Raw genomic sequence first — 25348 nt, forward strand, 5'->3', positions numbered from 1 at the left:
ATAAACTCAAATTGCTCAAATGAATCAGGTTTTCAAGTGAAACCCTCAGATAAAACCTTGAACATCTGCTACAAACGTCTTCATATGGTTCAAGAGACGTCTGCCAACGACTCCTACGTCCCCTCCTCAGATTTTAGCTGCAGGATTTTCAGATTTCACCTATTGTAACTTGTGAATAAATTCAAGTTCTTTTTTTACCTGAAAATTCAAGTCTTTGGGTAAAATACAACTTGACCTTTGATAAATAACCCCATAAATGTAAAACTCACTTTATGCTGATAGTGGTCCTTTATTCATTTTACACAATATAAATATGTTACACCATTCACTTTAAAATGCTCAAATTTAAGGTTTTATTTTATCCAAAAAAAAAAAAGCAGTATGGACACTTTCTGTTTCAGGGGTTGTTCCCCTTTAAATTAACTGTTAGTAGGATGTAGAGAGGGATATTCTGAGACAATTGGTTTTCATTTTTTATTATTTGTGGGTTTTAAGTTATTTAGCTTTTTATTCAGCAGCTCTCCAGTTTGTAATTTCAGCCATCTGGTTGCTAGGGTCCAAATTCCCCTAGCAACCATGCACTGATTTGAATAAGAGACTGGAATATAAATAGGAGAGGCCTGAATAGAAAGACAAGAAATAAAAATACACAATAACAATACATTTGTAGTCAGTTGGGTGAGGGATGTCGTCTGATAGAGACGTGGCTGCTGGAGGGCACACGCTGGTGAGGGGTCCCCAGGTATTGGGGTGACACTGCAGTTCACTAGTGGGGGGAGGGGGGACATTGAGTGTCTCTGCACATAAATACAGCACTGGGGGTCTCTTCTAATAACACACAAATAGTGACAGTGAAGCTAATGAGAGAAATAGGATTTAGTACTGGGGGGGGGGGTTCCATGGCCACAGAATCTTGTTTCTTATTCATAAATATGGTCTGAATGTCCCTGTGACCTGCACAAATCTTCTAATTTCTTACTAATGTCGACTTCATGATTGTTATTATATCGCACCGAATAAAATGTGAATTATTTTTGTGAAATCCACAGCTCCGTTATTTGCCTTCCCTTTAAGGAACCTGCGCGTTTCATGCATTTCACTATCACTATTGAGAAATACACAGATCCCTTCTCCACGAGTTTTCATTTAGTTCTAGTACAGGTATGGGACCTGTTATCCAGAATGCTCGGGCCTGGGGTTTTCTGGATAACAGTTCTTTCTGTAATTTGGATCTTCATACCTTAAGTCTACTAGAAAATCATATAAACATGAAATAAAGCCAATAGGCTGGTTTTGCCTCCAATAAGGATTAATTATATCTTAGTTGGGATCAAGTACAAGCGACTGTTTTATTATAAAAAGGAAATCGTTTTTAAAAATTTGGATTATTTGATTATAATGGAGTCTATGGGAGATGGCCTTTCCGTAATTCAGAGATTTCTGGATAACGGGTTTCCGGATAACACATCCCATACCTGTACTTAAAGGGTCTGAACGTTTTCTTTTTATAATATTTCTTTATTGCTTCGAATATCGCAGGTTAATTAACCCTCGATATTCGACTGCCGAATGTAAATCCTTCGACTTCGAATATATAAAGTCGAAGGATTTAGCTCTATTCCTACGATCGAACGATTCAAAGGATTTTAATCCATCGATCGAAGGATTTTCCTTCGATCAGAAAATTGTTAGGAAGCCTATGAGGACCTTCCCCATAGACCAACATTGGCCTCGGTAGGTTTTAGGTGGCGAACTAAGGGGGTCGAAGAATTTCTTAAAGAGACAGTACTTCGACTATCGAATGGTCGAATAGTCAAACGATTTTTACTTCAAATAGTTTGATTCAAAGTCGTAGTCGATGGTCGAAGTAGCCATATTCGACCATTCGAAATTATTTAATAGAATAGAAGAGAATAGAATTGAAGAAAAAGTATTTTTTCTTCTATTCCTTCACTCGAGCCAAGTAAATGGGCCCCTTAATGTTCAAATGAACTGTCAGTATGATGTAGAGAGGGATATTCTCAGACAATTTGCGTTTCATTTTATATTATTTGTGTCTTTTCACTTATTTAGCTTTTTATTCAGCTGCTCTCCAGTTTGTAATTTAAGCTGTCTGGTTGCTAGGGTACAAATTACCCTAGCAACCAGGCAGTGGGATGAAAGAGAGACGGGAGTAAGCATAAAACGTTATATAAATTAAATTGAATTGTAAATAAAAACAAGTCATAACGAGTAACATTAACAAGACACAGAGGAATAATTTCTTGCCGGGGGTCGGTGACTGTAAAGAGTCAGAGGAGGAAAATCAAATGATTGCTCAGCAGGATTATAAGCAGTAGAGTGTGTTACTGAGACATGACCAGCAGAGGGCAGCAGAGCAGCAGACATTGAATGGGGATCAGTGGGACCAACTCCTGTACAACACCCCCCCCCCCCCCGTCCCCTGTGCTGCTCTTTGTACCCCTCAGACTTTATCTGCACCCCTGAAAGTAACGTAGCCCCAAATAAATCTGTTGCACCACTGGGCTTTTAACCTCTTCAGAGATTGAGGGAAAGGAAACCTAAAATAAACTGGGAGGGAGCAAACTTTATCCAGATATTTGCTCCCAGTGTTTCTCTGTGGTTCATTTATTAACCCTGTGCAGACTGGCACCTGGGCAGCAGTTTATATATATATATATCTATATCTATATCTATGAGCCAAAGCTTTAGAGCAAAGGTACAAGATCATTGGTGCCGGCAGATTAAATTCCTGTACAAAACATGTCAGGGCCTTTCCCATGTAAAACGACAATAAAAGACAAAAGGCCACGGGTGCCACTGAGTGACCCTCAAATTGTGGGATCCCCATGATTAACCGCAGCAGAACAAACAGCCCCGAATACAATGGGGAATGATGGGATATTCCAACAAAGATTCCTTTTTCTCCAGCCTCTCCGATTTCTCCGCCCGGTGTTTGGAAGAGACGTCGGCACCTCCAATATTCATGAGACCAAGAATTCACCAAACACACGATAGCCTTGTATTAGTATGTGGTCTTGTATTAGTATGTGGCCTTGTATTAGTATGTGGCCTTGTATTAGTATGTGGCCTTGTATTAGTATGTGGCCTCGTATTAGTATGTGGCCTTGTATTAGTATGTGGCCTTGTATTAGTATGTGGCCTCGTATTAATATGTGGCCTCGTATTAGTATGTGGCCTCGTATTAGTATGTGGCCTCGTATTAATATGTGGCCTCGTATTAGTATGTGGCCTTGTATTAGTATGTGGCCTTGTATTAGTATGTGGCCTTGTATTAGTATGTGGCCTTGTATTAGTATGTGGCCTTGTATTAAGTATGTGGCCTTGTATTAATATGTGGCCTTGTATTAGTATGTGGTCTTGTATTAGTATGTGGCCTTGTATAGTTGGGCCTTGTATTAGTATGTGGCCTTGTATTAGTATGTGGCCTTGTATTAGTATGTGGCCTTGTATTAGTATGTGGCCTTGTATTAGTATGTGGCCTTGTATTAGTATGTGGCCTTGTATTAGTATGTGGTCTTGTATTAGTATGTGGCCTTGTATTAGTATGTGGCCTTGTATTAGTATGTGGCCTTGTATTAGTATGTGGCCTTGTATTAGTATGTGGTCTTGTATTAGTATGTGGCCTTGTATTAGTATGTGGCCTTGTATTAGTATGTGGCCTTGTATTAGTATGTGGTCTTGTATTAGTATGTGGCCTTGTATTAGTATGTGGCCTTGTATTAGTATGTGGCCTTGTATTAGTATGTGGCCTTGTATTAGTATGTGGCCTTGTATTAGTATGTGGCCTTGTATTAGTATGTGGCCTTGTATTAGTATGTGGCCTCGTATTAGTATGTGGCCTTGTATTAGTATGTGGCCTTGTATTAGTATGTGGCCTTGTATTAGTATGTGGCCTTGTATTAGTATGTGGTCTTGTATTAGTATGTGGCCTTGTATTAATATGTGGCCTTGTATTAGTATGTGGTCTTGTATTAGTATGTGGCCTTTTATTAGTATGTGGCCTTGTATTAGTATGTGGCCTTGTATTAGTATGTGGTCTTGTATTAGTATGTGGTCTTGTATTAGTATGTGGCCTTGTATTAGTATGTGGCCTTGTATTAGTATGTGGTCTTGTATTAGTATGTGGCCTTGTATTAATATGTGGCCTTGTATTAGTATGTGGTCTTATATTAGTATGTGGCCTTGTATTAGTATGTGGCCTTGTATTAGTATGTGGTCTTGTATTAGTATGTGGCCTTGTATTAGTTATGTGGCCTGTATTAGTATGTGGTCTTATATTAGTATGTGGCCTTGTATTAGTATGTGGTCTTGTATTAGTATGTGGCCTTGTATTAATATGTGGGCCTTGTATTAGTAATGTGGTCCTTGTATTAGTATGTGGCCTTGTATTAGTATGTGGCCTTGTATTAGTATGTGGTCTTGTATTAGTATGTGGCCTTGTATTAGTATGTGGCTTTGTATTAGTATGTGGCTTGTATTAGTATGTGGCCTTGTATTAGTATGTGGCCTTGTATTAGTATGTGGCCTTGTATTAGTATGTGGCTTGTATTAGTATGTGGCCTTGTATTAGTATGTGGCCTTGTATTAGTATGTGGCCTTGTATTAGTATGTGGCCTTGTATAGTATGTGGCCTGTATTATATGTGGCCTCGTATTAGTATGTGGCCTCGTATTAGTATGTGGCCTCGTATTAGTATGTGGCCTCGTATTAGTATGTGGCCTCGTATTAGTATGTGGCCTCGTATTAGTATGTGGCCTCGTATTAGTATGTGGCCTCGTATTAGTATGTGGCCTTGTATTAAGTATGTGGCCTTGTATTAATATGTGGCCTTGTATTAGTATGTGGCCTTGTATTAGTATGTGGCCTTGTATTAGTATGTGGCCTTGTATTAGTATGTGGCCTTGTATTAGTATGTGGCCTTGTATTAGTATGTGGCCTTGTATTAGTATGTGGCCTTGTATTAGTATGTGGCCTTGTATTAAGTATGTGGCCTTGTATTAGTATGTGGCCTTGTATTAGTATGTGGCCTTGTATTAGTATGTGGCCTTGTATTAGTATGTGGCCTTGTATTAGTATGTGGCCTTGTATTAGTATGTGGCCTTGTATTAGTATGTGGCCTTGTATTAGTATGTGGCCTTGTATTAGTATGTGGCCTTGTATTAGTATGTGGCCTTGTATTAGTATGTGGCCTTGTATTAGTATGTGGCCTTGTATTAGTATGTGGCCTTGTATTAAGTATGTGGCCTTGTATTAATATGTGGCCTTGTATTAGTATGTGGTCTTGTATTAGTATGTGGCCTTGTATTAGTATGTGGCCTTGTATTAGTATGTGGCCTTGTATTAGTATGTGGCCTTGTATTAGTATGTGGTCTTGTATTAGTATGTGGCCTTGTATTAGTATGTGGCCTTGTATTAGTATGTGGTCTTGTATTAGTATGTGGCCTTGTATTAGTATGTGGTCTTGTATTAGTATGTGGCCTTGTATTAATATGTGGCCTTGTATTAGTATGTGGCCTTGTATTAGTATGTGGCCTTGTATTAGTATGTGGCCTTGTATTAGTATGTGGTCTTGTATTAGTATGTGGCCTTGTATTAGTATGTGGCTTTGTATTAGTATGTGGCCTTGTATTAGTATGTGGCCTTGTATTAGTATGTGGCCTTGTATTAGTATGTGGCCTTGTATTAGTATGTGGCCTTGTATTAGTATGTGGCCTTGTATTAGTATGTGGCCTTGTATTAGTATGTGGCCTTGTATTAGTATGTGGCCTCGTATTAATATGTGGCCTCGTATTAGTATGTGGCCTCGTATTAGTATGTGGCCTCGTATTAGTATGTGGCCTCGTATTAGTATGTGGCCTCGTATTAGTATGTGGCCTCGTATTAGTATGTGGCCTCGTATTAGTATGTGGCCTTGTATTAGTATGTGGCCTTGTATTAAGTATGTGGCCTTGTATTAATATGTGGCCTTGTATTAGTATGTGGTCTTGTATTAGTATGTGGCCTTGTATTAGTATGTGGCCTTGTATTAGTATGTGGCCTTGTATTAGTATGTGGCCTTGTATTAGTATGTGGCCTTGTATTAGTATGTGGCCTTGTATTAGTATGTGGCCTTGTATTAAGTATGTGGCCTTGTATTAATATGTGGCCTTGTATTAGTATGTGGGTCTTGTATTAGTATGTGGCCTTGTATTAGTATGTGGCCTTGTATTAGTATGTGGCCTTGTATTAGTATGTGGCCTTGTATTAGTATGTGGTCTTGTATTAGTATGTGGCCTTGTATTAGTATGTGGCCTTGTATTAGTATGTGGCCTTGTATTAGTATGTGGCCTTGTATTAGTATGTGGCCTTGTATTAGTATGTGGCCTTGTATTAGTATGTGGCCTTGTATTAGTATGTGGCCTTGTATTAGTATGTGGCCTTGTATTAGTATGTGGCCTTGTATTAGTATGTGGCCTTGTATTAGTATGTGGCCTTGTATTAGTATGTGGCCTTGTATTAGTATGTGGCCTTGTATTAGTATGTGGCCTTGTATTAGTATGTGGCCTTGTATTAGTATGTGGCCTCGTATTAGTATGTGGCCTCGTATTAGTATGTGGCCTCGTATTAGTATGTGGCCTCGTATTAGTATGTGGCCTCGTATTAGTATGTGGCCTCGTATTAGTATGTGGCCTTGTATTAGTATGTGGCCTTGTATTAGTATGTGGCCTTGTATTAATATGTGGCCTTGTATTAGTATGTGGCCTTGTATTAGTATGTGGCCTCGTATTAGTATGTGGCCTTGTATTAATATGTGGCCTTGTATTAGTATGTGGCCTTGTATTAGTATGTGGCCTTGTATTAGTATGTGGCCTTGTATTAGTATGTGGCCTTGTATTAGTATGTGGCCTTGTATTAGTATGTGGCCTTGTATTAGTATGTGGCCTTGTATTAGTATGTGGCCTTGTATTAGTATGTGGCCTTGTATTAGTATGTGGCCTCGTATTAATATGTGGCCTCGTATTAGTATGTGGCCTCGTATTAGTATGTGGCCTCGTATTAGTATGTGGCCTCGTATTAGTATGTGGCCTCGTATTAGTATGTGGCCTCGTATTAGTATGTGGCCTTGTATTAGTATGTGGCCTTGTATTAGTAATGTGGCCTTGTATTAAGTATGTGGCCTTTGTATTAATATGTGGCTTGTATTAGTATGTGGTCTTGTATTAGTATGTGGCCTTGTATTAGTATGTGGCCTTGTATTAGTATGTGGCCTTGTATTAGTATGTGGCCTTGTATTAGTATGTGGCCTTGTATTAGTATGTGGCCTTGTATTAGTATGTGGCCTTGTATTAAGTATGTGGCCTTGTATTAATATGTGGCCTTGTATTAGTATGTGGTCTTGTATTAGTATGTGGCCTTGTTTAGTATGTGGCCTTGTATTAGTATGTGGCCTTGTATTAGTATGTGCCTTGTATTAGTATGTGGTCTTGTATTAGTATGTGGCCTTGTATTAGTATGTGGCCTTGTATTAGTATGTGGCCTTGTATTAGTATGTGGCTTTGTATTAGTATGTGGCCTTGTATTAGTATGTGGCTTGTATTAGTATGTGGCCTTGTATTAGTATGTGGCCTTGTATAGTATGTGGCCTTGTATTAGTATGTGGCCTGTATTAGTATGTGGCCTTGTATTAGTATGTGGCCTTGTATTAGTATGTGGCCTTGTATTAGTATGTGGCCTTGGTATTAGTATGTGGCCTTGTATTAGTATGTGGCCTTGTATTAGTATGTGGTCTTGTATTAGTATGTGGCCTCGTATTAGTATGTGGCCTCGTATTAGTATGTGGCCTCGTATTAGTATGTGGCCTCGTATTAGTATGTGGCCTCGTATTAGTATGTGGCCTCGTATTAGTATGTGGCCCTCGTATTAGTATGTGCCCTGTATTAGTATGTGGCCTTGTATTAGTATGTGGCCTTGTATTAATATGTGGCCTTGTATAGTAGTGGCCTGTATTAGTATGTGGCCTGTATTAGTATGTGGCCTTGTATTAGTATGTGGCCTCGTATTAGTATGTGGCCTTGTATTAATATGTGGCCTTGTATTAGTATGTGGCCTTGTATTAGTATGTGGCCTTGTATTAGTATGTGGCCTTGTATTAGTATGTGGCCTTGTATTAGTATGTGGCCTTGTATTAGTATGTGGCCTTGTATTAGTATGGGCAGCTGTAACAGTAATGGGCAGATCAGTGTCTGTTTATATGTAATTATACACGTGTGTGACACGGCCTCCTGATCACTTCCACATACAAGAGTGAAGGTTAATAGTCCCACACTTCTGCCAGTACTACCATGATATTCACTCCCCCAGGCACACGTGCGGTTAATAATCCTCAACTTCTCCTCCCCATTCCCCTGGTACACACAGGGTTAATTATCCTGAACTTCTTCCCATTCCCCTGGCACACATGAGGTTAATTATCTAACATTTCTGCCAGTACTGTCATGATGTTCACTCCCCCAGCATACACAGGGTTAATAATCCTGCCAATCTGCCAGTACTCCCCAGATACTCACTTTTCCTGGCACACAGGGTTAATAATCCAGCACATTTGCCAGTGCTGCCCAGATACTCACCCTGGCAGACACAGGGTTAATAATCCTGAACTTGTACCAGCACTCCCCTTGATACTTATGCCACTTGGAACACACAGGGTTAATAACTCAACTATTGCCAGTTCTCCCCTGTTACTCCTGGTACCCACAGGGTTAATATTCCTGCACTTCTCGCAATACTCCATGGATACTTTCTTTCCCTGGCACACACAGGGTTAATAATCTTGCACTTCTTCCAGTTCTCCCCTGCTACTCCTTCCTCTTGGAACACACAGGGTTAATAATCTTAGATTTCTGCCAATTCTCTTCCTGTTACTCATTCATCCTGGCATATACAGGGTCAATAATCCTTAACTTTTGCCAGTCCTCCCCTTGCTACTCCCTGGCACACATGGGGTTAATAAAACTGCAATTCCACCAGCACTCCCCAATTCTCATTGTCCGTGGCACACGCAGGGTTATTAAATGTATGGGGTCTCTCTAGTCTAAAGCCAAACTTTCCCTTCCCATAATCCCCTGCTGGCCCTGAGGCAATAGACTGGTATAAGGGCAGAGGTGGGAGTTGCCATGTGGATCAGCAGAGACTCCTGTAACATAAATACCCTGAGACTCGGGGCTGCCAGTAATATTGGGGAGCTGTAGGGTAAATAGAGGGAAAGCTCCCCTTAGTTTTAAGTTACACACATTAACCCTCTCCTCTCTTTCACCTCGGGAGCATGAAATATATGTCAGTACTGCGCTGGGGAATATGTGGGTGATATAGAGACTGATGAGACACTAACCTGTTGCCGGGGAGATACAGGAGGCTCTAGAGATTGGTCAGTTTGGCTTTTACATCATCAATGTCTTCTTTCACTTAACCCTTTCCTATCCACAGGCAGAAACTCTGCACCCCCCCCACACAATGTGCAGTAAATAGGGAGGTGCCAGGGAATGGACAGGAGGGGATTGGGCCAGTGGCCGTCATGTTGGCCATTACTCTGGGGGCGTCTGTGCTGGTGCCCAGGCAAGTGTTTCTATGGGAAGCACAATGAACAAACTTCTAGTTCCCCCCAAAGAGAAACCTTAAATGGGTTCTTCCCCTTTAAATTAACTGTTAGTATGATGTAGAGACAATTGGTTTTCATGTTTTTTTTTATTATTTAAGCTTTAAGCTTTTTATTCAGCAGCTCTCCAGTTTGCAATTTCAGACACTTGGTTGCTAGGGTCCAAATTCCCCTAGCAACCATGCACTAATATGAATAAGAGACTGGAATATGAATAGGAGAGGCCTGAATAGAAAGATGAGGAATAAAAAGTAACAATAACAATATATTTGTAGCCTTACAGAGTATTTGTTTTTTAGATGGGGTCAGTGACCCCTTTAAGCTCAGATACTGACCCCCTCGTCTTCATATGATTATTAATTGGGTTCAGAGTGAGAATTGGCACCAAACCCAGATACATGGAACCTTCACAAATTTTTCGCCACAGATTCGCCCATCACTACAGATCACATGGGTGGGGGGGGGGGCAGATTGGTCTTTGTTGCCCTGTCACAGATCGTCAGTTCTTTGGGTTCTTCTTCAAGCAACTCAAGAGGAACAAGACTGGGCGGTACCAGGAGGATTTCCCTACATTTCCCCCTGTGGCAGGAGAGGAATATCATTTGCTGCGATGACCGGCCAATCGTATTCACTCACCTGCCAACTGTCAGACCTCCGGGCCCAACTCCTGTGCTGCTGTGGGGGAGGGGACAAACTGACAGTTACATTTGAGCCAGAGAATCTGGTGATGCTGCCGGACAATGGGACTGGTGAGTGGTCTCTGCCATTTGAGCCCCTGCTGTGAATGTGACCCCCCCAATATACTTCCACTGGAACTGCATCTCCCTCACCCACCAGCTGCTGCTCTGCCTGATAATGAGTACTGTGCCTTTAAATCTCAGTCATGTCTTACCTGTGTATAAGGATTGTGCCCCTGGATGCACCGCGTCCGTCTCACATTGGGGGTAATGTGCCCTTTATATCGTTATATCATCACAATGGTGTCTAAGCGACAAGCAAACAAGTTGCAGTTGGTCTCATTTCTTCGATTAGAGATCCTTGGCTATTATATATCTAACATATTATATTCAGAGATAATGAGCCCCATATAAACAAGCCTTTCTCTCCCTAAGCTGCAGCACGTGTCTCAGGTTTACTGATAAGGAGGAGTTTATTATACATTGCTGCACAGAAGCTTTATACTGAGCACCATTATATCAGCCCTCACTAAGCTCCACCCCCTCCTATTTACTCAATATGCAGCTCCTTTTCTGCCCTTATGCCCAATTGAGGGGGTGTAATAACAAGAATATTGTCTTGTACCCCATTAATTCCTTCCTATATGTCTGTAGGGCTGGACTAAACGACTGCACTTCTGCCCCCGGCTCTACATGTAACTGCCCCTCAGTGTAGCACCCAGGAAACATGAGCAGCAAGGGATCCCTAATGTTGGGTTTCCTGATACATAGGAGCTTACAGTCCAGTCTCATAATCTCCCCTTATGTATAATAACAGGATTGACTGGTGACATCACTATTCACTGTGACATCACTACGTGCTGCGTGTCAAATGTTCAAGACCTTTGTGCATCTATTGTACAACTGTGGGTTCCGACTCCCCATTTCCCTTGGATGTGACTGTGAATTCTCTCCAAACAAATTTACTGCCTCCCCTCCCAATTAGGAAGCACAAAATATTTGATTTGCACCAATGAGAGAATGGTCAGAGGAGAGATCTGATTGGTTTATGCAATTAATTAAGTTCAGTTGCTGTTTAGCTTATGAGGGACCCCCCCCCCGTTTCTGTCTAGAGTTAAATGAGTTTTTAATTAGTTCCCTCACTGCGCGAGTGGTGCAGGTTTATATGCGATATGATTGGCTGCAGCCTGTTATTCTGACTGATGCATGAAATATGGAGCTGTGCAGCAGGGGATGGTGGGAAGAAGCAACATGCAATAGGCTCTACTCTTTGCCAATCAAGAGGGCAAGATGGAGACAGTAGGACAAGATGGAGACAGTAGGACAAGATGGAGACAGTAGAGCAAGATGGAGACAGTAGGACAAGATGGAGACAGTAGGACAAGATGGAGACAGTAGGACAAGATGGAGACAGTAGGACTCAATGGAGACAGTAGGACTCAATGGAGACAGTAGGGCTCAATGGAGACAGTAGGACTCAATGGAGACAGTAGGGCTCAATGGAGACAGTAGGACAAGATGGAGACAGTAGGACAAGATGGAGACAGTAGGGCAAGATGGAGACAGTAGGACAAGATGGAGACAGTAGGACAAGATGGAGACAGTAGGGCAAGATGGAGAATGTAGGGCAAGATGGAGACAGTAGGACAAGATGGAGACAGTAGGACTCAATGGAGACAGTAGGACAAGATGGAGACAGTAGAGCAAGATGGAAACAGTAGGACAAAGTGGAGACAGTAGGACAAGATGGAAACAGTAGGACTCAATGGAGACAGTAGGACAAGATGGAGACAGTAGAGCAAGATGGAGACAGTAGGACAAAGTGGAGACAGTAGGGCAAGATGGAGACAGTATGAGAAGATGGAGACAGTAGGAGAAGATGGAGACAGTAGGGGAAGATGGAGACAGTAGGACAATATGGAGAGAGTAGAACAGGACAGGTGGAGATGGAGACAGACAGTGAAGGTCCAGCAAGATGTGTGACATTCAGTTGGGTTGTGCTACTGGATATAAGGGATGGGGTCTCACACAATTACATTGTTGGCCTTTTCTATGTTGTATGTCCTGGAATGAAACAGTTAATGAAGGGTAATATTCTGGGGAGATGGGGGAGGAGGGTGGAATATCGTGGGAATATTTCCTGAAGTCGGTCGGGATGTTCCAGTTGTGCCGCTGACTCTACAAGGGGCCACTCGATGCAACTCACTGACCTTTCTATAATGACACAAGTGAAAGGACATTGGCCGGTGGTGTCTCTTTCCTTGAGGAGAAGAACAAGATGGAGGTGACGGTGGGTCACTTGGGGTCACAGAGGTGAGTGAATCACAAGTGGAGTGGAGTGTAGTTCAACAACAGCCCCTGGGCTCTGGCATCACTTACACTGTGGCTTTATCTCTTCCAGTCACATTGGGAAGATATAATTATATAATTAGGGAGAGGAGGCCGCGCCCACTTTGGTGCCACCGGGGGGGCGAGTTGTCTGTGACCCCCACTTATTTCTGCCATAATTATATTCTCCCATCAAAATCCAATAAAATAATGAGATTTTCTAACAACTGCTTCTCTTCAGTTTATACGAGTTTCTGAGCCGCAGGAACCAATGAAATATGATTTGGCCAAATTGTTTGATCTGCACAGAATTAACCCTGTGAGCACCAGACTATGTTTTATTGGTTTGTATTTGTCAGCGGGAAGGAACAAATGCCCCACACTGTATAAATGCCCCACACTGTATAAATACCACACACTGTATAAATGCCCCATACTGTATAAATGCCCCACACTGTATAAATGCCCCACACTGTATAAATGCCCCACACCGTATAAATGCCCCACACCATATAAATGCCCCACATCGTATAAATGCCCCACACCGTATAAATGCCCCCGCTGTATAAATGCCCCACACAGTATAACTACCCCACACTGTATAAATGCCCCACACCGTATAAATGCCCCCGCCGTATAAATACCCCACTCTGTATGGCCAGGGCAATTTCCCTTACTATATGACCCAGTCTCTCACGACTATGCCAGACATTAAACAATTTTGGGAAATTAAGTGCAGAGTTTTGGAATCACAGAGCTCAGCCCATTTAGTACCCTGGGGTGAATCCCATCCTTTCCCAGACCTTCGTTTCCCACTTCCCCAGTCTCCAATGTCTCAATTGTTACATTATTGAAATTGTGTCCGTGAAACAGGAAACCTTATTGGCTGGTTCCAGCCTTGTGAAAAGTAGTTGAACATCTCTGCTTTCTTTCTGCTCCCACCCACCTGCTTCATTTTATGATTATTCCTTGTTCTACTTGTACATTTGTAGATAAATCCTTTCCCTCGCTTACTTTTCATTGTCCATAATAAGAACTTGAAAATCTAAGTGTAAAGGGAATACTTGGCCTGTTTCTCAGTAATAGAGGGGTTAAATTGATGTTGATTTTATTTTAAGTTCCTCTCGTTTTTTTATTGAAACACAAAAAGAAAAAAGGAAAAAAATCGCATCACTTTTTTATTGTTTTTTTTAAAGTTTTTTTTCTTTCTTTACAGATGATTTCACGTGGTCTGAGGATTAAGGAGTTCCCTTACTTTATAGAGAAGGATAAAGTTTTTATCGGATGAAGTTTTTTGTTGGACTCTTGATTGAAACTTATGGAGCCAATGATTTAATATAAAACTACATTTCATGCTAATATTAAAGATGATTTAAATCAGGCTGAGATGGATAGAGAACAATTTAAGGATCAAGTAAGATATGGCTCCATCAAAAAGAAAATGAAAAGATTGGAAGGTGAAATAATGGACAATAAAGGAGAACGTTTCATTGTCAAAGCCTTGATTATATGAGGGATCAGGTGTAACATATGATAAACGTGAGGGAAGGGTTAATAGTCAGACGAGTCAACGCTCAATCTTAAAAAGCACAAGGACTCGTAACAAAGTCACCTTCTGTAATACACTACAACTCCATTGCTCCTTAGCTCCATAGCTCTTTAGTTACATAGTTAGTTACATAGTTACATAGTTACATAGTTAAATTGGGTTGAAAAAAGACAAAGTCCATCAAGTCCAACCCCTCCAAAGTAAAACCCAGCCCCATACACACACCCCTCCCTACTGTCACATAAATGATATATCCCCATATCTATACTAACTATAGAGTTTAGTATCACAATAGCCTTTGTATTATGTCTGTCCAAGAAATCATCCAAGTCCCTCTTATAGTCATTAACTGAATCATCACCCGGCAGTGCATTCCCCAACCTCACTGTCCTCACTGTGATGAACCCCCTACTCTGTTCCTTTAAATGAAACTTCTTTTCCTCTAGTCTGAAGGGGAGGCCTCTGGTACGTGATTCTCTTTATGGGTAAAAAGGTCCCCTGCTATTTGTCTATAATGTCCTCTAATGTACTTGTAAAGTCTAATCATGTCCCCTCACAAGCGCCTTTTTTCCCCCAGAGAAAACAACCCCAACCTTGTCAGTCTCCCCTCATAATTTAACTCTTCCCTCCCTCTAACCAGTTTAGTTGCACTTAGTCTCTGCACTCTCTCCAGCTCCATAGCTCTTTAGCTCCATAGCTTTACGCCAGAGCTTGCAGTTGCCTTTCTCCTGCTATTTGGGGGCAGCGCATGCGCAATTCACTGCACCTTTATACTTACGTTTACCTGGAAGCAACTTCAGCGTCTCCATTTCCAGTGATTTCTTCGGTTCTGATCTTCAGATCGTCCTCGGATTCGACTGCGACTCTTCTCACAGATACTTCAGCTCAGTTGGACGGATCTTCAGACTTGACCCGCCGTGTTCCTGACTATGGCAATTCTTACTCCTTGTTGGCTCCGTTACCTAAATGATGCTCCTTAGCAACGGCTCTACCTTCCCTTCTCCTGCCTATTAGTGAGTTAAAAGTTACTTCATGTTATTTTCTGCCTGGACTTAAATATTGTTTCAAAGGAGGTTTGTAGCACTGGTTTAACCCCTGCAAGCCCAAACAAACGTTGCTTATTCTATTACAAGACTGTGATTAACTGTTGCTAGCCCATATCAGTTTAGTCAAGATGGTGCCTTTAACCCTGTGCTAAACTTGTTTTCCCTGCAAAGCAACCTATTCCTGGTAAAGACTGTGCTGTTAACCCTTGCTTGTCTGTGTTGCCTGGCTTGTCTTATTCCTGCATTATTCTATATTGACTCATGGTTATGTACCTAAGTGGGGGCCTTTGACTGGCTCCTAAATCCAGGACTGAAAACGTATCCAAGTTTCCAATGGTCCAAGGTTACTTAACTCTGTGGAATCGTTTTCTTCCCGGCTGTGTGAATTAACTCCATCTCTTCCCGTGTTCACCGTGTAAAGGATCCATTCCTCAGAGTTCCTGTAGGAAGAAGTTATCATTAAAGGGATACTGTCATGGGAAATTTATTTTTTTTCCAAAATGAATCAGTTAATAGTGCTGCCCCAGTAGAATTCTGCACTGAAATCCATTTCTCAAAAGAGCAAACAGATTTTTATTTAATTTTGAAATCTGACATGGGGCTAGACATATTGTCAATTCCCAGCTGCCCCCAGTCATGTGACTTGTGCTCTGATAAACTTCAATCACTCTTTACTGCTGTACTGCAAGTTGGACTGATATCACCCCCTCCCTTTCCCCCCAGCAGCCAAACAACAGAACAATGGGAAGGTAACCAGATAGCAGCTCCCTAACACAAGATAACAGCTGCCTGGTAGATCTAAGAACAACACTCAATAGTAAAATCCAGGTCCCACTGAGACACATTCAGTTACATTGAGAAGGAAAAACAGCAGCCTGCCAGAAAGCATTTCTCTCCTAAAGTGCAGGCACAAGTCACATGACCAGGGGCAACTGGGAAACTGACAATATGTGTAGCCCCATGTCAGATTTCAAAATTGAATATAAAAAAATCTGTTTGCTCTTTTGAGAAATGGATTTCAGTGCAGAATTCTGCTGGAGCAGCGCTATTAACTGATGTGTTTTGAAAAAAACATGTTTTCCCATGACAGGATCCCTTTAAGACCACAATTATCTCTCCATACAACTGTATTTTCCTGGAAACTCCGGCCACTTTTCTTTCAGCGTCTTTCGTTGCCAGAACCTGAAGATCAGAGACTCTATTAATTCCCAGGTGTATCTGTTTTCTTGCTGCTTTGTTACAGGATTCACCGTATTTTTACATTAAATTCTAACTAACACCTTCTCTTGCGTTGAAAGATTATCTGGGTAATTCCCTTTCTGGCTCTTCTCCTGTATCTTCTGAAAGTAACAGAAGGGAAAAAGTGAAAGATTTGTTTCTGGTGGAACAGCCTTTTATAAAGGTCCAACGACCAAACACTGGACTCGGAGAAGAACAAACAGAGCCGAATGGAGAGGAGAAATGGTGGAGCCAATTGGGGAACAAGAGGACAGGGACACTGTATGGAAAAGACATCCGAAAATACTGTACTGAACTATCCTCAAAAGAGTTGACGTCTCTACAAAGTATTGGGTAAAGAACTCTCTTTCTCACCGGATTTGGATATTTTAGAAACTTTGCTCGGAGGCTCAAGAAACATTTTGTTCAGGCGCAGCAGGAAGAGTAAATAGGGGTGAAAATGGGAGTGAGATGCAGAATTCTGGAGACTCTTTCTCTAAGATTAAAACTAAAAGTGACTTTTATCACAGACAACCAAGGGGCCCCTGAGTGGAGCAATTCCACAGGAGAGTAGAATTAGGCCTATGGAACTTAAGCTTTAAAATGAAGGAACATACGAGTAAACAGGGCAACTTGAGTAAAGCAGGAGAGACAGTATTATTAGACGTAAAGAAAGATGGAAGTATAATTATTAAGAATGTGGATAAGGGAGGACTAGTAGTAGTTCAGTGGGATTTCTCTAGTGCAGACCAGTGAATTATGTCCAGGTTCACCTCTGGAGGCGGGACTAGAGAATTGCTCTCTTGGCCCCTCCCTCAGGATATATAGGCTCCACCTCTGTTCCCCAGTTCTGTTGTCCTGCCTTGGAGGCTGCGCCGATTCAGACCTAAGCGCCGCCTGAGGCGGCTCCTGCAATGCCGCCCCCCCTCGCTGACTTACTTGTCGGGAGGGGAGGCAGGAACACTAATGCGGAGAGTGCAATTGCGCTCTCTCGCATTAGTAAAGCCGAATTTCCGGTTTAAAAACCGGAAATTCGGCTCTTAAAGGTGCAGGAGCGGCTTTTTGCCGCCCCTGGAAACCGCTTCGGCGTTGCCGCCTGAGGCGAGCGTCTCAGCTCGCCTCATTGGCGGCGCGCCCCTGCTTGGAGGTGAAGGATAGAAATCTCGCTGCTATTTTATTTTTATTTTTCCTTTACAGATGGAGGCATGCAGTGCTGTCTCCCAACATTTTGTCTGTTCCCTCCTTGCAGCAAGTGGAACATTAACCACGTATTCCATGGATACTTATTGTGCGGTTTCCCAGCACTATGGCTGTTCCCTCCTTGCTGCCATATTGGAATCCTGGCGCCACAAACATGGAGACTTGTAGGGTTAACTCTTATCGGCAGTTTGCAGCAAGTGGAATGGCGCTGCTTCAACCAGTACCCTGTGTAGGTTTGCAGAGCTACCGATCTATCCCTCTTTCTATAGCTTTGTCTATAGACATCACAGAGGTTGACCCTGCTAAAGTCACTAACGTGGGCAGTTACCTAAACCATAAACCCACAACAGGCCGACTGGGAATTGTCTAACGTGGCGTATCCACATATTACTGACCGTCTGTGTGGGGAGACTGGTGGTCCATGAGATTTGCATCATAACGATTCACAAGCTGCGCACGTGTTGGTTACGCCATTGAAATTGGACACTGTGACACGCTTATCGTGCGCCTTGTTTTCGCGCGCCTGGTTTGCGCATGTGCAGCAGTCCGTATACAGCACAGCGCGATGACATCATTGCCGCCATTTTGTATTCTGGTTAGACACACCGCGTGCCGCTGTCTCTTCAGTTTATTGGCACGGTTCCAGTAACGCTCATAAGTCTGCGTCCAGCTCCTCAGCAGCTCCAATCAGAACAACCCCAGTGTCTGGGAAATACTTTACATTTCTATAAGACGGAGAGGTCAGATTATTTGAGAGAATTGAGAGAAGACATAGAAGCTGCTAAATCTGTTAAGAAGTCAACTAGGAAGCCTGTGAAAGGGGCCAAATGCAAAAAGTGTAAACGTACAATTCATAAATCAGAATCCACATATTGTACTGACTGTGACCCCACTGAGAAACCCATCGTGTCTCCTCAGCAGCCCACCAACAATTCACTCTTTGCCTCATACACCCACAACAGGCAACGCAGCACCACCGCTCCCTCCACAAACAGGGCAATTCTTACAATGGGTAAAGACTGCACTTCAGACACTCACTTTCCAACAACACTAAGCGCAAGACTCTCCACCTGATGCTTCAGATTCTGAGGAAGGTCCTTCCGCCCACATAGATGCCAAGTCCTGTTTTGACTCAAGAATCTGGGGAGCTGAGTTCAGACTCCCCAGAAAACGTCTTAGGGAGATGGTGGAGACATTAGAGATAAAGGATAAAACCGTGACAGTCTCAAAAGCAGATAAGGTACTGGGGGTTCATCAAAAGAAATCACGTGCATTTCCCATATTTACCTCAATCACTAAAACTATTGATACTGAATGGTCAGAGTGACGATTTACCTTATCAAAACCCTTTTATGATACCGACCCTGTTACTGAGGAACAGCACAAAGTATGGGATAAGCCTCATTGGGTAGATTCAGCCATTTCTAGACAATCCAAACAAACTACACAACCTACTGAAGAAGCGGCATTTAAAGATCCTATGATAGAAGATTAGAGTCTTCACTCAAACGAGCTACACTCAGACGGCTCCTCAGACCAACAACAACAACAGGCCTTGGTCACACAGTTAGACATTGGGCACAGGAATTGCCCAGAACCCTCCTACTTCAGCCCAGGAATTAGCAGGGAACATGAATAGACGTAACACTGCCCTTTCCTTTTTAGCCGATTCGGCGTCAGAGATCATCCGTCTAGCCAGAAAATGTTCAGTCAATTCTGTGATGGCCAGAAGGGCTCTCTGGCTACGCAACTGGTCAGGGGATACCGCCTCCAAGAATAAGCTCTTGAAACTACGCCATACGGGTGAGTCCCTGACCTCAAGCAAATTATCACGGAGGTCACAGGTAGGAACAGTATTTTCCTCCCACCAGGAAAATAGGGGGGGCATAGATCAACCCAACAGATCCACCACTAGGCGGACATGATCCACTCCTAACCGCAATTTTCGTTCCTCTCGCTCCCCTATCTTTCGTAAAAACCAGCACAGACCAAAGTGCAAGGCAAGTCTACCACCACCAAGCCCACCTCTACCTGACTGCCCACACCAAAACCCAACATCCAAAGTAGGCTGTCAAACTTCCCATCATGCTGGGAAACATGTTATGGACAATTGGGTTCTGCACATTATACACAATGGCTACAGAATACTTTTCACCAAATTGCCAGCAAGAATGTTTTTTTTTAATCTTTTTCAGATATTTATTCTTGGACTACTATATTTTGTATGAACATGATCCAGCAATGTGTAACAAAAGAAGAATGTATCACAAAATCCTAAAATGTTTCACTCTAACTTGCAACAGTTTCAATTTTAGTAAGGATTTTCATCTGTGTTTAATTAAGATGTAGCCGCCAATAGATGGCGCTGTTTGTAAAGTATAAAATGGGCTAATGCCTGTGCATTCAGGAGCTTGAGGAAAGGCTAATGGAAGCCTGAAACGTTGCTGCATTTCGTCTGAGCAAAGCCCTTCAAATAAAGGCTTTTTAAGAAAATTCCTATTGGTCTCCTGAATTTCGGCTGCTAGTGGCTGCCTGGGACGTGCACCAAATAAGACTGTTTATGGATGGTGAGTGCTGACTTCTTGTGCACAATGCCCCAGCAGTAGCCTACGTCAACCAACAAGGGGGAACCCGTAGCAAGCAGGCCATTCTGGGGGCTACAAAGATCCTGACATGGGCTGAACACAATGTCCCAACCATCTTCGCGGTGTTTATTCCTGGGGTGCTCAATTGGGAAGCAGACTTCTAGCAAACACTAGACCAGGGGGAATGGAGTTTGCATCATGAGATATTCTCCCAAATAACCAGCAAGTGGGGGATACAGACATAGACATCCAGACACAATTTCAAAGTTCCGTGTTACTGCTCCAGAACCAAAGATCCAGGAGAAGCATTCACAGACACTCTGGTGATTCCCTGGAACTATCGCAAGGTCTATGGCTTCCCACCGCTACCGATTCTGCCCAGAATCATTGCCAAAATCAGGAAAGGACGACCACTATACTAATTGCCCCAGACTGGGCCAACAGACTGTGGTACTCAGATCTGATCAGCCTGTCTATTTCCAGACCTTGGAGACTGCCCATGCGGTCCGACCTCCTGATGCAGGGACCAGCGCGGCACCCCAATCTGTCCCTGTTGTGTTTAACGGCCTGGCACTTGAGACCAAGTTATGGTCCCAGGGGGGATTCTCCCCAGCGGCAATAGATATTCTTCTGCAAGCACGGAAACAGACTACAGCCAAAGCCTACTATAAGGTCTGGAAAACCTTCATTGACTGGTGCTCCCGTAGCCAACAGTTATGGGAAAATAGCACACCACAGATTGTTACTGACTTTCTTGCTGTGGGCTTCAGAAAGGGTTTGGCACGTAGCACTCTTAAAGCTCAAACATCAGCCCTCTCTGTACTATTCCAATGTAAATGGGCAGAACAACCAGATATTCAGCAATTCTTCCAAGGGACCTTTAGAGTCAGGCCTCCCTTTAGGAACCCTACACCTTCTTGGGATCTGACGTTAGTATGATCGGCCTTTCAAAGGGAACCTCTTCATACCTGTGACCTAAAATGGTTGACCCTTAAGGTCGCCTTTCTCATTGCAATCACTTTGGCCAAAAGAGTGTCTGAGATAGCGGCATTGTCCCATACCGAACCTTGGTGTGTTATCCATAATGACAAAGTTGTCCTTAGGACAGTTCCTGGTTTCCTTCTGAAAGTCGTGTCAGGACATTGTTCTTCCATCTTTCTGCCCAAATCCACATAATGACAAGGAAAGACAACTGCACAAGTTGGACGTTGTGAGGGCAATTCAGATTTACAAAAAACGCTTTTATTAAGTTTTACCAGTTACACGTTTTTGCTTCTACACCGGCCGTGTTTGGCCGTAAAGTTTTACACGCTGCAGTTGCTGAGAGACATGTCTAAAATTCATTGTGGGTTAAAATCAGACAATACCCACCCAAATTATTGAGGGACGGCTTTGGAACGTCCCATACGTCTGCAATGACAGGAGGGCCAACTAGAGAAAAAGGGATTTATACTTTTGATAAATATTTTTCTAGTGGGCCCGAACCGTCAGTGCAGTGCAATATTTATCGTATGTATAAATCCCTTTATATAAGACAACTAAATGATAGTGTTCGCGGTATTCAAGGGGGATCCTACTAAGAAGTTCCAAATTGATGTCTTTAGTGGACACTAAATGGAGTAGTGGATATCGACACATTACTTAATCCAGTGTTTAATAACTATTCCAACATTCTATTAATTACCAAAAAATCCACAAGAAAGAGAGACCTGCTTTAGTAGACTGATTATATTGGACATTGGCTCTTTAAATGAACATCTGGCTGAATGGGTGGATATTGACTTACAACCCCTTGTTTTACATCTTGGTAGTTACACCAGGGGCACTACTACATGTGTTACAACAGCTGCATAGGATTAGACGGAGGAGGGAGACCCCCCTGTACCCCTTGATCCCACATGAACAGGGAACATCTGCACAGGGTCGGACTGGGGGGCTTCGGGCCCACCGGGGCTATTGCCCCAGGGCCCGCTGCCTCTCCGGCGTGCTTCAGCGGAGCAGTGCGCATGCGCGCGGCGCCGCGTTTGTGCGCACGCGCTGCAATACCTTTGTGCGCATGCGCAGATCCTCGATTCTAGCGCGACCCCCGACAAAGTGGGGTCGCGCAGCCAAACTAAATAGCGGATCTGGGCCGGCGGGGCCTACTAGAGCCCGGGGCCCACCGGGTTTTTTCCCGGTGTCCCGCCGGCCCAGTCCGACACTGCATCTGCACTTCGGAATCATTTAGAGAAATAAAGTGATTATTCTGAGGAACTGGTTCAGTTTCTTTTAGAAACACGATTATTTTATTTTTGATGTTTGTTTTTACCTGAGATGTGGGATGGCAATGGGGGCAAAGTTTCCACCTCCTAAGTTGACCTATATATATGGGCTGCTGGGAGGAGACCCTCAATGTGTTATATTGATGATTTGCTATGTATTTGGCAAGGGACACAGGAGGGTGTTGAGTGCTTTGTGCAGGATTGCCTGTTGGGTTGAGCAGAAACTGGTCTATGGGAGAAGCCTTTGGGGAGCAGACGTGGGATGTGCAGAACAGACGTTATAAAGAGCTGTAGCGCTATATGAGTGCACTGTTGTCTAACTATGAGCCCCACTCCCAATACTGTGCTCCGGATGAGATCTTAATTCTTAGGGAGTAAGCCCTTGCAAACGGTGTGGAGGCCGGGTGTAGTGTAACTGTAACTTGATGCAGGGTGCAATAATTGGGCGCCAGTGCTTCTTATAACTTCTTAACCCATGAATTTATTTAATGAACAATACGAACCTCAGTGGAGTGTACATAATAGCAAAGCAGGATCATACAGAACAGTGGATAGACAATACTCACAGCACCTTTGTATTAGTCCCTACAGGAAAGAGAAAATACAAAGCAGTAATGAAGCTACACCCAGCTTTCAGCCTTTTCCCTAAGTGGAACCCAGGGGAATTCTACATCCCTAAGTCTACACACTTAGTCCCTATTTCTGGGCAATTAGTACCCAGGATCTTAACCCCACTCACACTCCTCGGGGGAGCCTTGAGCTGCTCAGATAAATAGCCTGTCTATCTGTCACTCCTAGAGTGATCTCTTAAGGTGAGTAGCCTATTCTTACTAGACCTGACCTGTTTAGGTTCCACTCGAGCTCTACCTGCCTGTTCAGCCTAGAGTCAGCACAAGATGGACCCCGAGCGCATGGCTATCCAGGACTTTATACACAGTGCCATCTACTGGTCACTGTTGAGAACACCAAGGGCATAAGGCAGAATAATGAAATAGGTCCCCTGTTAGGACCCATTGAGGCGTCTAGACCACTGGGGATTTGCCTGCCAATATTATTAGGGGTCTAATTTACAGCCCCCTACACAGCCATTTCATAAGGCTACAAACACAGACAGACAGACAAACAGACAGACAGGAGTCGTTGAATGGGGAGAGAAGTAGAAAGAAAGGACAGGACTGCTCAGTGAGAATCCCATTTATAACTAGATGTACCAATCAGTTTTATCAGATCCCTCATATCATTAAGACAGTTTTGCTCATTTTATATGAGGATGATGAATTTTATTAGGTATTAATTAAAGTATTAGGTCTTATTACATCTTATTATTAATGGGATGTGTTGCTGTTTATACAGGTTACAGACAGGTGTAATAGAAATGTATATTTATAATAATAGATATTTAATTAGGAAGCAGATCCAGGGGTGTAACTATAGAGGAATCAGACCCTGCGGCTGCAGGAGGGGCCCAGGAGGTATAGGGGTCCCATGAGACCCTAATTCATATACAATTTCAATAAACATTGGTAAAACAGCTCAATCTCTAGTAGGGATGCACCAAATCCAGGATTCGGTTTGGGATTCTGCCAGGATTCGGCCTTTTTCAGCAGGATTCGGATTCGGCCGAATCTTTCTGCCAGGCCTAACCGAATCCGACTCCTAATTTGCATATGCAAATTAGGTGCGGGGAGAGAAATTGCATGACTATTTGTATGAAAACCACGACGTAAAAAATGTTTTCCCCTTCCCACCCCTAATTTGCATATGCAAATTAGGGTTCGGATTGAGTTCGGTCAAATCTTTCGCAAAGCATTCAGGGGTTCGGCCGAATCCAAAATAGTGGATTCGGTGCATCCATAATCTCTAGTCATTTTGGGGGCCTGAAAGAGAATTTGCTGTGGGGCCCAGTAATATCCAGTTACACCACTGGGCCAAACCTTTTCCTTTTTGGTTTGAAAGTAAGTTGTAAGTAAGAGTTTTATGTTGGTTTTAAATCTGTGACTGTTGTGATTCACCTGTGATTAAATGGCGGAGGGTATGAAACGCATAAGGTGGACATGGGGAGGGGTTGTTCTGTGACCATATAAAGGCACAAGGCTGCAGGCTGAGTTATACAGGGAACTCTGAGTATCACTCATGTATTATAAGGGATAATGTACCCCCTACTGTAAATGATAAGGATATTAGAAGTCACTGAGGGGTTGTTCTGTGACCATATAAAGGCACAAGGCTGCAGGCTGAGTTATACAGGGAACTCTGAGTATCACTCATGTATTATAAGGGATAATGTACCCCCTACTGTAAATGATAAGGATATTAGAAGTCACTGAGGGGTGGTTCTGTGACCATATAAAGACACAAGGCTGCAGGCTGAGTTATACAGGGAACTCTGAGTATCACTCATGTATTATAAGGGATAATGTACCCCCTACTCTATATGATAAGGATATTAGAAGTCACTGAGGGGTTGTTCTGTGACCATATAAAGACACAAGGCTGCAGGCTGAGTTATACAGGGAACTCTGAGTATCACTCATGTATTGTAAGGGAAAATGTACCCCCTACTGTAAATGATAAGGATATTATAAGTCACTGAGGGGTTGTGACCATATAAAGGCACAAGGCTGCAGGCTGAGTTATACAGGGAACTCTGAGTATCACTCATGTATTATAAGGGATAATGTACCCCCTACTGTAAATTATAAGGATATTAGAAGTCACTGAGGGGTTGTTCTGTGACCATATAAAGGCACAAGGCTGCAGGCTGAGTTATACAGGGAACTCTGAGTATCACTCATGTATTATAAGGGATAATGTACCCCCTACTGTAAA

Source organism: Xenopus laevis, chromosome 6L, assembly GCF_017654675.1.
Source record: "Xenopus laevis strain J_2021 chromosome 6L, Xenopus_laevis_v10.1, whole genome shotgun sequence".
In the NCBI taxonomy this organism is placed as follows: Eukaryota; Metazoa; Chordata; class Amphibia; order Anura; family Pipidae; genus Xenopus; species Xenopus laevis.